General features: G+C 33.7%; 1 protein-coding gene across 17 annotated transcripts in view; it reads right to left on the bottom strand.

Moving 5' to 3' along the window:
• The window catches only part of PCDH15 (protocadherin related 15), a 724,552-nt gene that overhangs the window by 87,135 nt on the left and 620,113 nt on the right, over positions 1-17,304 (bottom strand). The gene's annotated exons all lie outside the window — the stretch shown is intronic.

A 17,304-nucleotide genomic window follows, 5' to 3' on the forward strand; every position in this document is an offset into this window, starting at 1 on the left:
TTAGTAATTAATTCTGTACGGTTATTTTTCTCTTCTTAGGGAACCCTTATTATTCTCAAGATGAATCTGTTTCTTCTATCCACATGACCAACCTATTGCCTACATTGCATCAGGTTCTCATAAAATACTTTCTGAATAATGTTCCAAGGAGTTAAAGCAATGGTTCTAGACCATGATTGATTTTGCCTATCCAGAGACATTTCTGGTAGTAATAACTACAAAGGGTGGGACAGTGGGGGGAGTGCTACTGGAATTTAGCTGGTAGAGGCCAGAGATGCTGAGAACATCCAGTGATGAACAGGACAAGCCCCTATGACAAAAAATTATCCAGCCCAAAATGTCAATAGTGATGAGGCTGAAAAACCCTAGTTAAAATGAGAGAGAGAGAGAGAGAGAGAGAGAGAGAGAGAGAGAGAGAGAGAGAGAGAGAGAGATTGGCTAGAGAAATAAAGATAAAATGGAAAGTGTGTGTAAATATATAACAATGCCCTCTCCTGAGCCCATTTACGTGCACATGCCTTCGATATGGGACTCAATTAAAATGGGCTGCAATTATTTGATCAAATATTGGTCATCGCCATCTTCACTGCATTCTTTAAAGTCAGGGGTTCAATCCCATTCACCTCCACCCCTGTCACTGCCCGTTGGCATCTGTTCCTGACATTCCCTCAATCCGTATGCTGTGAACTCCAACCATATCTGTAATTATTACTAGCATATAAACATCAAAGAAATATTGACTGTAATACTTGGGAATATAGGAGCTTAGTCTGATAGAAAACATACACTAGATTAGACTGTAAAACCTTGAAGCCAAGGATGGTGTTTTTCTTATTGTTAAATATTCTTTGTGGTCTAACACATTACATAGATTTTTTTTTTTGAATTGTATCATAATGTGGTTCTATTGCACAGAACTTTCAAAAAATGCTTGAAATACCAGAGTTACATATTTGTTACTTTGCTGGTGCCAAGAGATCAAAGTTAGATCCTCTTTAAAGTGCATGTACACACACACACACACACACACGTATCTTTTATGCTATTTTTCCTTTAATATTATTTTTGTATGTACTTTACTGGAAAACTAAATTTTAGAAGCACCATGACTTCTACACAGTAGGTGTTTAATAAATGTTGAATTAGACTAAAATTGCTACCACTCCCCTACCTGATATTTGCTTAAATAGAATGAATCACTGTATTTTATCCCCATAAATGAAATGAGATGATACATATTTAAGCCCTTAAAAAATCATAGTGCCAAGCAATGGCAAGTTGTTGTTAAGAGTAAGCATATCTCTCTTAAAGATAACAGACTTTTTTTAAAGTTTAATATTAGGAAAATACTAAATCTAAAACCATTCATAATTCCATGGGCTGTCTGGAATTACCCTGAAGATTCTTGGTTCTTACACTATTGTTAACTTCCTCTCTGTTCCTCTGCCTTAGTTTATATGCCAGATAAATGACTATTTCTATAGATAAAGGAATGTTTAAGAACAAAAGGATCATCTGAGATAAGCATGTAATCTGATCTTACTAAAGGGTTTATAGATAGTTATTCACTAAGAAAATAGAGTTTGAAAAAAAAGTATAGAAGAAATGTGTTATAGTGTGTTCATTAGATGGAATTAGGAATACAATATATTTACAAGATCTTTTGAAAAATAAGTTATTAAGTAAGTATGTTAGAATGAGAAAAGTCACTGTTTCTTATCTCTCAGCTTTTTGCTCTGCAGGAATTGTACTTAGTCATATTTATATACAATGCTTATTTTAAGTAGTTAGGCAGCAAGAGAGACAATATTTTGAGGTTCATTTTAGTAGTTTTCTAATTTAGCTTTGATGTTGATTTAATTAGTTTTTGCATGATTTTAATTGCTTGTATCTAAAACATACATTTTTGTATATGTGTTGGCTGAAAGGTTAATAACTGAATTAAAGAAATAACTGCATGTAACTACTGGCTTCAAAACTTACACTCAGATTACTATAATATACATTTGATTTTTTTTTTTTAATATACACTTGATTTTTAGCTAAGTCTTTTAGTGAAGAAAATGACGACATTGACAATTTTACAACTATAGTGATGAGATAATCAGGGGAGTAATATTCTAAATATTAATTAAAGTTTGGCTTTGTGTCTATATTAACGTATTTTTCCCATTAGGAAAATTTAATAAACTAAGTTTCCCTGTAAACAGTAACCAGCAAAACAGAAGCTAAGAATGCAATATTATTTCTTTTCACTGGCATTGCTAGCATTTTGTGCTAATGCTGAGACCACATTGATGCATTTAGAGGCATTTGCAACAGGAATGATGATGACTTTTAGCTCAGTATGTTTCCATTCAGAATAAACAAACACTATTTTAATTCATTTGTATCTATTAAACTCCATCTCTTTCCACAAAAACAGTTTAATACAGGAGTCATAAGGACCAATAAAACTGCTGTAGTTGTAAACTGGGAAATAAACAAATTTAAGCACAAGCTATGGAGCCAGAGCCTGGGTCAAATGCCAGTAATACTCCATGTACATGGTGTGACCTTACACAGGTTACTTACCCTTTCTGAGTTAGTTTCTCAACAACAACATGGTAAAATGAATGAATAAATGTAAAGCACTAAATACAGTACATGATGGTGTCACTATTTCAAATGTCTCAGAGCTTCCTGACTCTCGAGGTAGGAGAGAGAAAGTATTATTATTATTATTTTATCTGAATGAGGAAGAATATTAATACCATGAAATTTAAAAAAATAATAATTTCTAGCATTGAATTATAAAAGAAATTTTTTTCATGTGGGATATTATATATGGAATATCAAATAATGTAGTGGAAAAATACATATATTTTTACTGCAAATAGAAGAATTTAAATAGTATGAAATACTGTTGGAAGACAGTAAAAGTACCATATTAACTATCCATACTTTTATTTACATGACAGGACTACAAATTTATGAAGAACTTATTTTAAAAAGTCAACAGTCTTTGAGGAAGACACACACTATACAGTATTTGATGTAAAAATATTCTATGGACATTACAAGCCTAGAAAGAATCATTTTATCCTAAAATTCAGAATCATAGCTGAGAGAAAATAATTATGTTTGAATGGAACAATAAATGAACTTTGTATTTTTGACACACAGTCATAAACAAAAGTATATATTTAAGCCCAAAGTTGTTTTATTTAAACAGAAACAATGATTGATAAATTTGGTAAATTATATAAATAAACAAAAAGCCAAGCCAACAAACAAAAAGATTGTGTCTTGAAAATGCAATTTACTAAGCACTTGAAAATGTACATTGACTCTAAAGACTAATGTCCCATAGGCAGTCCTGAATTGTCATACCTGTCCCTAAACACACAGACACCCCCTCCCACACACAAACACACAACAGAGAGAAACCTTACGTTCTTCTTTCTTGAGACTATAAAGGAGCTTTGTCCAAAAAGGTAGAAAAGAATCCATCAAGAAGAAATTAATAAGCAAACTCTGGTTTACCATATTTTGACAGAAGGAAAGGAAGATGCATTGCTCTTTTTTGAATAGTTTCTCTGTAACAGTCCTTGTATTGGCTTTTTTGTTTACAGTATCTCTTTAAAACCTTTTAAATGATCCATGAAGTAGATTGTCATTTCTGCTTTTCAGATAAAGATATTAAGACAAAGAAATTAAGTCACTATTATAAGGAAGAGCCAGACTTTATATCCAGACATGGCTAAAATTCATCCTCAAGTCTCCATAATAAAAATAAGATTTGTAATAAAAACAAGATAACTGTCCATTAGAGACCAGAGATCAGTTCCCACCGGTTCCTAGAATACAGGCAAGCAAACAGTAGAAACCAAATAAAATGTTTCTGAATAAAGAGATAATTCTATTTCAAAGGGCAGACTATTGCAGTCACCCCTTCTATATCTGGTTATCAGTCTGAGTAATGAGTAATGACTTGAAGTATTTATAAATGCCTACAGCATTGCTGAAGGAAGAGAAAAAAAATAGTATTTTGAATAATATGTTAAAGTATTTAATAGCAGTACAGGTAGAAGATTCTTCTCTTTAATGCAAAGAAAATATGAGCATCATATTAGTTTCCTATTGCTTCTGTAAATTAGTGGCTTAAACAATATAAATGTGTTAGAGTTCTGTAGGGCAGAGGGGTATCACTGGGCTAAAATGAAGATGTGTGCAGGTCTACATTCGTTTCTGGAGGCTCTAGGGGTGTATCTGTTTTGTTGCCTTTTCTAGCTTCTAGAATTCGCCTGCCTGCATTCCTTGGTTCATAGTCCCCTTCCATCTTCAAAGCTAGCAATGGCTGACTGAGTCCTTCTCCTTCTGCATCACTCTGGCACTGACTGCCCTATCTTATTTCACTTATAAGGACTTTCATAATTACATTGGGGCCACTTAGATAACCCAAGATAACTACAGCATCTCAAATCCTTAATTTAGTCACACATGGGAAGTCCTTTGGCCATGAAAGGTGACATATTCAATAAACTCCAAGGGTTAGGACATGGGCATCTCTTGGAGAAGGGAAGATTATTTTTTCTGCCTACAACAGGCGTATTACTGCTCTTGTTAAAAAACATAAAATGCAGAGAAGACAGAAAAGTTTTAGGGTGCTCACAGATGACAAATTTAGGAAAAGCAAAATTCTGTGATATTGCAAACATTGGAGTTTTTGTACTTTTCTTTTATGTACGAACAACATTACTGACTCTGGTCACTAATGGTTGTTATGGACTGAATTGTGTCTCCCCCACAGTCATATGTTGAGGCTCTAGCCCCTAATTTGAGACAGGACCATTATGGAAGTAATTCAGGTTAAATGAGGTCGTAAGTGTGGGGCCCTGATCCAAAAGGACTAGTGTCCTTCTAAGAAGAGACATCAGAAAGCCAATACTTTCTCTCCCTGTCTGTCTCTGTCTCTGTCCCTGTCTCTGTTTCTCTATCTCTACCCAACTGCCTCTGTGAGGATACTGTGAGAAGGCGGTCATCTACCATCCAGGAAGAGAGGTATCACCAGAAACCAACCCTGATACACCTTGATCTTGAACTTCTAGCCTCTAGAACTGTGAGAAAAAAATTTCTTTTGCTTAAACCACGTAGTCTATGGTATTTCCTTATGGCATCCCAAGCAGACTAATACAATGATAATACCAATTACTTAATAATTGAGTGAGCTAAATGCTTTCTGTGCATTATTTTAATTTATCCCCATAAAAACACAGTGTTATTGATTATCCACATTTTATCGATGAAGAAAACAGAGATTGGAGAGATTAAATGACGTGTCTAAGATTACACAACTAGGAAAAGGCAGAAGATTCTCACCCAAACTCTGACAATACATATTCTTAACCATTTCACTTTAAGGCCTTCCTTCAGTTTGGGTAATTTAAAAAATCCAACATAATCCTTAAGCCTCTCTAAAGTTTGTGATTCGTGGGGAGTGGGGCAGGATAGTTTGTGTCAACTAGCATAAAATTTTAATTTACATTTAGGTATTAGGTTTTTAGATATATTTCTATGACTAAAACCACAAGAAACTGACATTTTACTAGGGGATTTCTGAAGTTTTCTAAATTTTAATAAGTGCCCTGGAGGCTGAGAATATAGAGTGATAGAATGGAGCCAGGGCAATCAAGCCAACTTCTCAGTTGTACCAGGAAAATGGTTGAAAGACTATGTAGATAATCCTGTTTAGATTAAAACTGCTCAATGAAGTCTTTCTATATATCCCTCGCTGAAAATATCCTACATTCCTACTTCATAAGAGCTTGAGGCAAAGTAGAAACACCATGGATTCAAAATGAGAAAGATTTTTTCCACATACTTGAGTACTTTGGGACTGATTTTGGACAAGGACAAAGGCCTGTTTCTTTATCTATAATCTGTTGAAAAACGATAGAATTATTTTGGTGATTAAATGTTATAATGAACAGATATGTGCCTATCATCACCATAAAAATGTAAAGCATTAGAGTTGTTGTCCGTAAAAAAAAGTGTTTTGGCATACATGCTATTTTCAAAACATTTGCATAGTGAGCAAACTATGTAAAAGTGTATATAATAGTACACTATATATATATATATATAAAATGCTATTATATATATAATACTATTTTATATATATAATAGTATTATGTATATATTCTTATTTTATATATATATATATATATATATATATATATATATATATATCTGTGCCTGGTTCTTGACACAGAGCTCCTAAAGCTGTAAGTAGAGGTACTAGGAGAATCTTTTGTTCTAACATTTAGTCTTTGACCTTGGTTCCTGACACACAGCTCCTAAGACCCTTGTAATTTCCTGAGTGATGAGTGACAGGAATGTCTGTTGGTTCTCATAAGGTGACTCTTGGCAGGCTCCTGGATGGACACTGGTCACCAGAAAGACCAAGCCATGATTAGAAGCTTGGAACCTAACGCATCATATACACAAAAATGAAAAAAAAATTGAAATAAACTTCATTGGTTCCTTTCTATGCATCTTCTATAGTGTCATCTCTTGTATCTAAAAAGTCTGGAGAGACACCATGTGACTCTACTTTTTCAGCATAAACAAGCCCTGGATGATGCTAGTTAAGCCTATATTTTTCCCCCTAAAATCAAATGAATTTGCTTACTTGTTTGCTTGCTCATCTGTAAGAAGGTATTTCCCCAGGCATTATGTAATTTAGTTGTGAAGACTTAACAAAAAATGGATGATTAAAGAGAAAAGTGACCTTGCAATACACAATCTAATTATTCTTTATCTGTATATCTTTGCTTAGTTCATTAGTCATCTGGTACACAGCATATTTAATAATTAGATGTTTGCAGAAATTGTAGAGGCGATACAAGATGAAGCAATTTAACTACAGCAATTTAGTGCAATGAACAGGCTAAATTTAGTCCTTAGAAAGTAGTTAATAAAAATGTGTCAAGTAGAGATTCATAGTTCTTGCAATATGACACTAAATTCAAGTGTTATATTTAATCTTCTCCAAAACATCTGATAAGAAAAAAATAACTTTTTGCTGCAACATAAATTTGTGAATCTTCAAAAATTCAAGTAATCAGATACTTAAATTTTTAAGCATCAGTCATAGTAAAAATTGAAAATAAATTTTCATTATGACAGAACATGAAATCTAGCACTATAAACTTCAAGTAATATGCCACTCCTCTACACCTGTCCCCACAGTGCCCAGCTTAGCATTTCATTCAACCACATTTGGGCCCTAAATTGATTTTTGAAAAGTTAAGTAGAATTGCCTTGATTTGTCTGCCCAACATCACTTCCTCCCTTATTTTGAACATTGAACTCCATATTTTTCCCCCTGGGTTACTGTACTTCCATACTCCATGTGCTTAGTGGAACTGTCAATCACAGTGCTCTGCACTCCACACTTGGCCAGGTGTACATGTCTCAACCCAGGCTAATTAGATTCTCCCCCTCAGATCTTTGAGCTTCAAAGTCCATGATCCCAGCTGTCTTGAAGATACTGCCCCCAAAAGCAGTGTTTTGAGTTTCTGACTAAGATTGCTGAAGCTTATCTCTTTTCTTGTCCTTTCTTAAATCTTATTAAGCTTTTGCTTTGATTGTACAAGTCACAGAGTATTCTACTGAGAAGTTCTTTTTAGTATAAATCAGTCAGAGGTGGTTCCTGTTGCTTCCAACCAAATAACTGTTCCAAGTACAGGTGGAAAGACCAACTTAGTCCACATCAGAGAATGGGGACCATATCTCCCTACCTACAGAAAAAGTTTGGATTTTCCATCCCAAGGTACCAAGACATTATAAACTGCAAATTTTCTGTTTAGTGTTGCAAAACTTAAGTATTATATTTTAGCATATTTTCCCCTATGTTGTCATGGATGATTACATTATTTTGACCATTCTTTTTGGGGAAAATGTCTCTTTTTGTACTTACATTATCTGGCTGTCAATCAAGATAATGGTACTCAAATCTAAAGACTCCAAAAGATGTCATGACTGTGTTTCTAAAATGTCACAGCCTACAACCATTGTTTACACAAAGAGCTTAGAAACATGTGGACTCCTTTGTATACAATAATCTACAGGAATAAATGAAGCACTTTTAGTATGTGATTGCTATATTTTTAAGTGTCACTCAAACATATCACAGCTAGTAATAACAACAATAATAATAATTATTATAGCTTTTTTTATTGGATGTCTACAGTGCTCTAATAAGGTAAATGCTTTGCAGGCATCATTTTGCTTAAAATTCTCAAACACCCTAAGAGGAATAGACATATTTATCTTGACATAATCTTGAAGATTCTAAAGCTTAGAAAGGTTAGTAAAAATCAAAGATGCATCTGGAACCCAGGCCTGCCTGATACCAAATTCAGGAATCTTAAACAATTTATTATATCAGAGTTTTAGTTATCTGCCTTTTTCTCAGCTGTTCTATTAAGGTTATATTTTAATCTTGAGATGTTTCATTGGTAAATCTTCTGAATTACAATATTTTTCTTAATAAATATTTTTTTACAGAATTGCCATTTACCTCTTTTAATCTCATGTATATCTTAACATTTATAGAATATCATCTAGTAGAAATCTTCCATAAATGAAATTGAGCTGTTGGACTGGATAGAGTATCTGTCTTGCGCATTTTAATAAAATATAAACATAGCAATCTCTATCAGGAAATCTTGATGGCAAGAATATACCGTAAATTAATAACTAGGAACAGACTTTCAAAATTGAAAGTGATAGCATTTAAAATAATGATTTCCCTTAAATTGTTTGTCTGTAATTATTTTTAAGATATTACATAGGTAACTAATTAGGTACAAGATACCAAGAGGGAGAAAAACAGCAATAAGACTGATTAATTGAACTTATAAAAGTTCCTGGGAATAAAAAAAATGAACTCCCTTCAGGAGAAGAACTGACTACTAGACTTGTTTTGAATAATGGTTAAAAAGAATGACAGGCTAAATTTATGTTTCTTATGTCTGAAACATAAAATTCTGTTTCTGCTTTTACATTTATATAGTATGTAAATTAAACTGAAATGCATGTCTCATAAAATATAAATATTAATAAGAATACACTAAATTTTTTAATTGTGTCTATTGTGTAGATTTAACCAAGAAATCCTTGATCTATAGTTTCCTTTCCATCCACGTGCAGGTCTTTTCTATTTATTTGGCATTAGCTATAGTCACTGTGTATCCCAAGTAAGTGTCATCCAACATATTTTTATTAGTCATAAATTTCCTTGAATATCTGTAACGTTTGCAGTTTTTGCCATTTTCTACCTTTCTTGAAATGCCTTCTTTCGTTTGACTAACCGATCATCATTACACAAATTTTACTGCTTTTTTCCATGGCCTCTTATGGCTATTCCTTTCTCTCACTCACTAAATAAATGGCCTCCCTCAAACTCAGTCTTTTGCTCTTTTCTTCTGCCAGTCTCTCAGAGACACAAGGTCAGATGGCCCTGGAGGGTCATTAACTCTCCTCTTTTGCCAGATTAACAAGTAACAAGGTCACTGTATCTGGTTTAGCTTGACCTAGGAAAGGCCAAGCGGGATTGAGAACCCCACTGAAGGTTCAACCTATTTATAAAATCTTCCTATGTTGACACTCTCCCCCATATTTCTTTCTATTATTTAAACATAATGCTGAAATTTACTTTTGTGTAGTTAATCAACGGGAAGCTTTTTTTTTTCTCAAAATAATCAACCAGTAGGTTTGGCTTCTTGTTAAACTTGGCAAAATAGAACATGTCACCAAAAGAAAAGAAGGTTTTCATTTTTTATAAGAGATAAAAATAAATAAAATAATCTAACAGCTATCTAAATCTTTAGCAAAATATTAAAAAGACTTGTGCTATCTTAACCTGTAGAGAAGACCTGACCTTGATTATATAACAACAGAGTGTAGAGGGCCAATAACTGTGCTCATAAACAAAATGAAGACAATGTATTTAGCAGCAAATCCTGATAATTTTTCCCATATTTTAAATTTTTATCGAAACACAGTCGATTCATAATGTTCTGTTATTTCCCATATTTTTAATGACTAAAATGAACTTTATGTTTATGTTGTATAGACAGTGGCTCAAGCTTTCCATTTCTGGAAACATTGATATTTCTATAATACATATGACTTAACAGATTTCACTTCTATGAGCAGTTTCAATATGCATTTAATATGGCTTAGTTTGCCGCTATTGAAATCGTGGATATTTTTGAAACAAAAGGCATGGAGTTTCTATTGCATAGCTTTGGGACTTCATTATTAATCAAATGACTGCTGCTCCCAGAAATAGAATATAAGGTAAAAATATTTGTGAATGAGTGAATAGTCTCCCATTTTAAATTCAGACCAATCCCAACTGAAATTCAGACTAAAAATGCAAAATAAATATATAATTAATTAACTGTAATTAAACAGATGTTCTCATGAATAAAGAAAATTATACCTCCTGTCTTTTAAGTTCTGGCACTTAATCTTAGATGTAAGTTAAGGAGAACCATTTTATGCACTCTTGGACTACTAAATATTTTAATTTTAATTGCCAGTAAAAGCAATATAAAATGTTTTCCTCATGAAACATGATTTTTTCTGCATAACACATGTAAAGAAATACATATGATAATCTACACTGTAATTTAGAAAGGTTAACTGCACATCTTTGTCATCAATTCAACAAACCACTTTTGGGATCAATGGAAGAACTTTGCCTCAATGCACTTAGCTTCAGAAATGTATTAATAAAATTCTATAACCATTTTAAAATCACATTTCCAAGCAAAGCTTTTTGCACAATTAAATTGTTTTCTTGGACAGATAGATTTTTTTTTTCTTTAAAAATGTAGCTGTGTCAACTGTGTATTTATATAAAATACTTAGAGTGTTTGAGACAAAAATACCATAAAGGATTTATGGCATTAGTTTTCATACAGTAGTCCTCAAGTTTTAAAGTAATAAAGTATGAATATAGGTTCTAAAAAACTGTGGTCATATATTTATAGTACAAATATAAGGCCTTGAATATACCTGGGATTTTAGGACTGAAAAAATAACATGTAACATGCTGCAGTGTTGTTACCTAAGTTATATCAGGAATGCTTTTGTAAGTCAGTCAATCATGAGTAAAGAGTCATTAATATTATTTGTCACAGACCTTCTGTTTGGAGCCAGAAAAGCCAGGGAAATGAGATGTATTACAAGCTTGTACCCTAAAGCAAAACCATAAAGTGAAATCAATATCATTTGAGTTGTTTTAATACCAGTTTAAGGTTTATCTTAATTGTCCTGTCATTTATTCCTGATTGAAAGGCTAGTTATTGCATCAAAACACAATGATATATTTATACAAAGCTATGTTTTTTCTTCCACACTTGAAGATAATTTTACTGTAAAAGAAAAACTGCACTTCAATTGTGAAATTCCATATATCAAACTGAGCTCTAATAAAATTGCACATTATGTATTATTGCTTTTGTTTTATATAAGATAAAAAATGGTGATGACTTTGTGGCAGAAATATTGATATAAGTTTCTGTGGAATTTCTCAAGGACATAGGCTCCTTGAAATCTCTTTGGGGCCAATAACTTTCATCCTGAAGACCCAGGAGAGACTGAGTTGTTCAGGGGAGATAGAGAATTTATTACAGTGCTATATGTCAATTTTATCTCAATAAAACTGAAAAAAAAAAATGTTTCAACTACATTCTGCTCTCCAGCCACACTGAAATGGTGAGCTTAATATGGGCATAAGGAATTTAATTATAAAAGCCTGTTTTTTCTTTTCTGCTCTCCCTTTCATCCTGCTGATTTGAGGTAATCTTTTTCCTGCTGTTGAATAAAACCTCAGGATATTCCATAATTTAAAAAAATAAACAGATTTAGTTAATAGAAAGTACTATGATCATATTGTTTTTTAAAAAAGACTCTCTAGTTCAATATATTAATCAATACTTCAAATTTCTTCCTTCCCAGCTAAGATGTTCTCCTGGAAAGTATCCTGTCTTTGGAGAAGAGGTTGTAAGAGATTTCTTTCTTCTTTATTAATTACCTCTTCACCTATTTACTAGCAGCTGTTTGTTTAACACTCAGGTTGCCATCGTCTGGTATTAGAGATTGAGGAGGAAAGATTGGTAAGGTAGGCAGGAAAGTTTTGACTTAATCATTATTGTGAAACGGTTGAACACTTTTGGGCCAGACCTGTGTTTAAAACAGACTTTGTCAATGGGGCACTTTCAGCATTGGTGTTCTCTCCTGCTGCAACTTTATGTTGAAAGTGCTTTTCAATTACAGTTGACCTTTGAACAACATGGGTTGGAACTGCATGGGTCCACTTATTTTTCATAATAGATATTTTGTAATAGTAAATACTACAGTACTATACTGTCCAAGGTTGGCTGAATTTGCTGTTTAACAAATGTTTTCTGTTAATTTGGATTATTTTATTCATCATTTATTCATTCATTTGATCATATATTTATTATATTACCCACTACATCCAAAGAAGATTAATGAAGCTTAAAGGATAAAAGTTAGTCGTTAAGAGAGGGAAAAAATGTATCTAGAAGCCCTGGGTGAAAAATCTAAAGCACTTGAGGGAAAATTTAATCCTAAACTCGGTAACAGCACAGTGCAAGGACCTGAGAGGGCTATATAGTTCCTATTATCTTAAATTCATTGACTGTGAAAAAAATTCCCGATTCAACAAATATTTCAAATATCCTTGGATTAAGATAATGTGTTTAGGGATTTGAGGAAGACAACTAAGGTGACAATGTAATATTTGAATCTTCCTGAATCCTCCTCATTACTAAAAGACAGAGATTTGGATAGCAAAATATTGGGAGAAAATATACCATGCAATTGGCAATTCTAAAAAGCGAGACAATGTCTTGCAGGAATGCCTCCCTTTTGACAAAGACTTGCTATCACTTGCTATAAAAGCGGCAGACCCTCTAAGTTCTCTCCTGTGGTGCAATCCACTCATGTGAAGGTCTGAAGGCCCTACACTGCCTATGAGGTTTGGAGTTCAGGGAGCTGCACTGCTATGCTGATTGCTAAGCTGATACTCCTGCTAATACTTTTGTAGGGAGTAATAGCGTCCTTGCATCTAACCCAGAAGTTTATTTTTTTATCTTGTACCAACAACCATAGAACTTTATTGGTTAAATTATTATTAACCCATGTAGTTATTCTTGTGGGTATTCTCCTGCTTTTATGTCTCCTCCCCACTATCAAGTTTTAAGTAGGATAATATCCTAGCATCAAACCAAAAACCTACAGATAATATCTAAGACTAAATAAGGCAACAAGCTAGCCTCCAGATCACAGAGTATGAACTTCTGAGGAAAACAAATGACATAAACCAGATCTCTGTACTAACTGCAAGTGTGATAACTACTGCTTTTAAGGGAGTTCAGAGAGGGCTAAGGGTTTCTGGTGGCCCTGAGAGCTGGTGAACCTCAAAATTACCAGCACACACTAAATGAAGAAGATACTAAGTTAATATGAACGCAGTAGCAGGACAAAACTCCACACTAAGGAGAAAGGAAAAAACAGTGAGAGCAGAATATAAATTGAGCAGGACAGGCACAATAGTGGAAAAGCAAAGAAAACGTCTCCAAGTAAAATGGGAGTGCAGAGGAAAGCAAGCAGATTTCTAAAAGCTGAAGAATAATTTTTAACACATTATGAAAATAACTGAAACAGGTATTCTACAGCTGTGAATTAGAAAAGCATTCCTGAAACTACCCTGAAAGATTAAAAAGACAGAAGGTAGAAAGAGAAACATGAAAGATAGAAAAAGATCATGGTCAAAGCCACAAAGTAAAAAGAGACCAGTGAGCAAAAGAATAGAAACCTTTTCTTCTGCTTTTCCTATAGGAGTTGGACCTCAGAGTAATCAAATATTTGATATTGAGAGAGTTTTTATAGAAATATTTTGGCTAATACATATAGAAGAAATAAAAGGAAGAATTAATAGTTGGGAAATGATTAACAGTGGCTGCTATTGTCACAGGAGGAGAGAGCCAAAGAGACTTGGTGTACCTCCTTAAAGAAGTAGTGAGTATCACCTATGATTTATTTCTTAAAAAACAACAACAACAACAACCTGGATCTAATCAAGACTCCGGCTCTAATGACAATTTATAGGAAATAAAGAAGACAGAGAAAAATATGAAGTGACCCACTGAAGATACAGTTGTCAAAATCCAGGTTTCAGAGATCTGATTTCTCAAACAAATAAATAACAAGATGGATAAAAAGGAGTGACAATGGTGAAGCCTATAGATTAAAAGAGACTTAAAGAGCTGTCAGCCAACTGCAGTATATGAACTTATTTGGATTCCAATGTGAATAAATTTTTAGTACAAGTATCGAATGGATATCTGTTGATACTGAGGAATTTCTGTTAGTTTGGGGAGAGTAATAATGGTATTCTGATTAAGTTTTAAGAGTCTTTATCTTTAAGAGATACATATTGAAATACTTACAGATGAAATATTATGTCTCTGTGTTGTTTCAAAATAATGGAGTGAGACTAAATGAAAGATTTCCCAGGACTCAACGAAGTTGGGTAGCTGATACATAGAGGTTCATTATAATAGTCTGTAATTTTATTTACGTTTGAAATGTTCCCCGCTAAAAGATTAAAATGTCTTAAACACTGTTAATATCAAATTTTGGAAATGTGCTGTAATTTTTTCTATTTTAATTATTAATTTGCTTTAAATATTAAATTTACTTACAGCATAGTTGTAAAACTTACTTTGAAAATTATTTCATTAATAAATTCTTGGTAAAGAAATTATAATAAAATCTTCTTCAATGAATTAAATTTATTCTGTTTATTACCTTTATTCATATGATATGTGATAGAGCTAAAGATCATAGGGTAGCTAATTCTGAAGAAGAAATGAAACTTTAAACAATTAACCTCAATTTACATAATGGTCTTATTATTTGCATAGCTAATGGGTAGGGTTTGACCATTAACAGTCATTAATAAGTGAAACTGTATTGGAAATACTACATGGGTTTGTACTTCAGACTCAAGAAGCAAAGGTTAGTCATGACACAGACACAGAGAATGGACTTGAGGACACGGGGAGTGGGAAGGGTAAGCTGGGACCAAGTGAGAGAGTGGCATGGACATACATACACTACCAAATGTAAAATAGATAGCTAGTGGGAAGCAGCCACATAGCACAGGGAGATCAGCTCGGTGCTTTGTGACCACCTGGAGGGGTGGGATAGGGAGGGTGGGAGGGAGATGCAAGAGGGAGGAGATATGGGGATATATGTATATGTAGAGCTGATTCAGTTTGTTATAAAGCAGAAACTAACACGCCATTGTAAAGCAATTATACTCCAATAAAGATGTTTAAAAAAAAAAAAGTCAGTCATGAAATGTTATTGGGTTGGCCAAAAAGGTCGTTCGGGTTTTTCCGTACGATCTTATAAAAATCCGAACGCACTTTTTGGCCAACCCGATAATAACAAATAGTCAAAGCATTAGGCATTAAACAAACTAACATTTAGCTTTTCGGCTTCACACATTTCTGAGAGGATAATTCATGAATTTGCTAACTGGTCTCACTGTGCATGCATACTAGGGCACATGTAAGTATACATGGGTGTATTAGCTAAACTTTTATTAGCCTCAGATTTACATTTAAATTACAGTGAGAACTAGTTTACTATACTCACATATGAAACATCAATATGTCTTTATGCCTAGAAATCAGAGCTATTTCTTGAAAAATGCTAGGGTCTACAACTTAAATATTTGGCAAATTTTTTTTTCTAATTCTAACTTTCTGTTTGTTTCAAAGAAAGATGACAAATGGTTTTCAATTAACTTTTACATTTACTTTTATTTGCAATAAGGTAGTTTACACTATGTAATTTAGAACTACTCTAACCTTTCAACTCCTGGTTTAGTCAATTTAATTTACAATTGAATTGTAAATTGTAAGTGTCCTCTATATTTTATAAAAATGTAATTGCTTGCAGTTTAAAAATTTTAAAAACTCAAATAACTGGTCTGCTATTTTTTTTTTTTGCAGTACGCGGGCCTCTCACTGTTGTGGCCTCTCCCGTTGTGGAGCACAGGCTCCAGACGCGCAGGCTCAGAGGCCACGGCTCACGGGCCCAGCCGCTCCGCGGCATGTGGGATCTTCCCGGACCGGGGAACGAACCCGTGTCCCCTGCATCGGCAGGCGGACTCTCAACCATTGTGCCACCAGGGAAGCCCCCTGGTCTGCTATTTTTAAACAATTATGTAAGTGATGCATAATCACTGAAGACAGTTTAATTCCTGTAATTCCACAGACACACTGTATATAATCTGATTTTTCCAATGATTTGGTTGTGCTTTTACAAACAACTGTGCAGGCCTCTACCTTAGATCTGTAAGTGAGGTTTGAAATACATGAACAGAAGTGATTTATTTTTATGATCATCAATTGCTGAACTGATACAGAAAACTCTGTAGCACATCTTTTGCCTCTCACTCCCACCTTGCTCACTCTTCTCATCCTGCTGGGGTGCTCTCTCTCTCTCTCTGGCATTCATATGGGTACTCTTGCTCTGGCTCTCAGGGTCTCTTCTTTTATCCTCTTTCCTGTTTTAAAGATGCTGATTGATGGAGTGCTGTGAGAGTATGTCCAGAAATGGGCCCAGAGTAAAATATAAATGTTTCATACCCTGTTTTGTTATTTATACTTTCTCTGGGCCTCTATTCTGCTAGTAGTTAAATTAAATCAGGTTTTCCTGGGTTTTCTAGATTTTAAAAAATTTCCCATTCATTATAACAGCTGATATATGACAATGTTAAGTTACAAAAAGATGGATTGCTTAATGTGCAAAGGAGTATTATCTCAATGGATGGAAAAGAACAGTGTTTATCCCATTACCAGTAACATCTCTCAGAATCTATGCTGGTCCCCTTCACAAATTGGCTTTTACTTGGTTCGCTGTATGGGTAAACTACACTACACCAAAATGCTGAAGAAAGATTTTGGAGTCAAAAGATAGCTTAAATCTCCCACTTTTCATTTACTGACAGTAACATTTTTTTTGAAAAATCACTTAACCTTTTCTTGTCTTTGTAAAATGGGGATAATAAATCTCATTTCCTAGAAATGGGTGTGAATTAAGTATAATGCTAACATTATGATAAATGTTAGTCACTCTTTTTAAGATGCATTTTCCTCTGCTCTAAGAAAATACAAAGTACCAGAAGCCACACAATTCAGG

Source organism: Delphinus delphis, chromosome 16 (genome assembly GCF_949987515.2).
Source record: "Delphinus delphis chromosome 16, mDelDel1.2, whole genome shotgun sequence".
Lineage (NCBI taxonomy): Eukaryota > Metazoa > Chordata > Mammalia > Artiodactyla > Delphinidae > Delphinus > Delphinus delphis.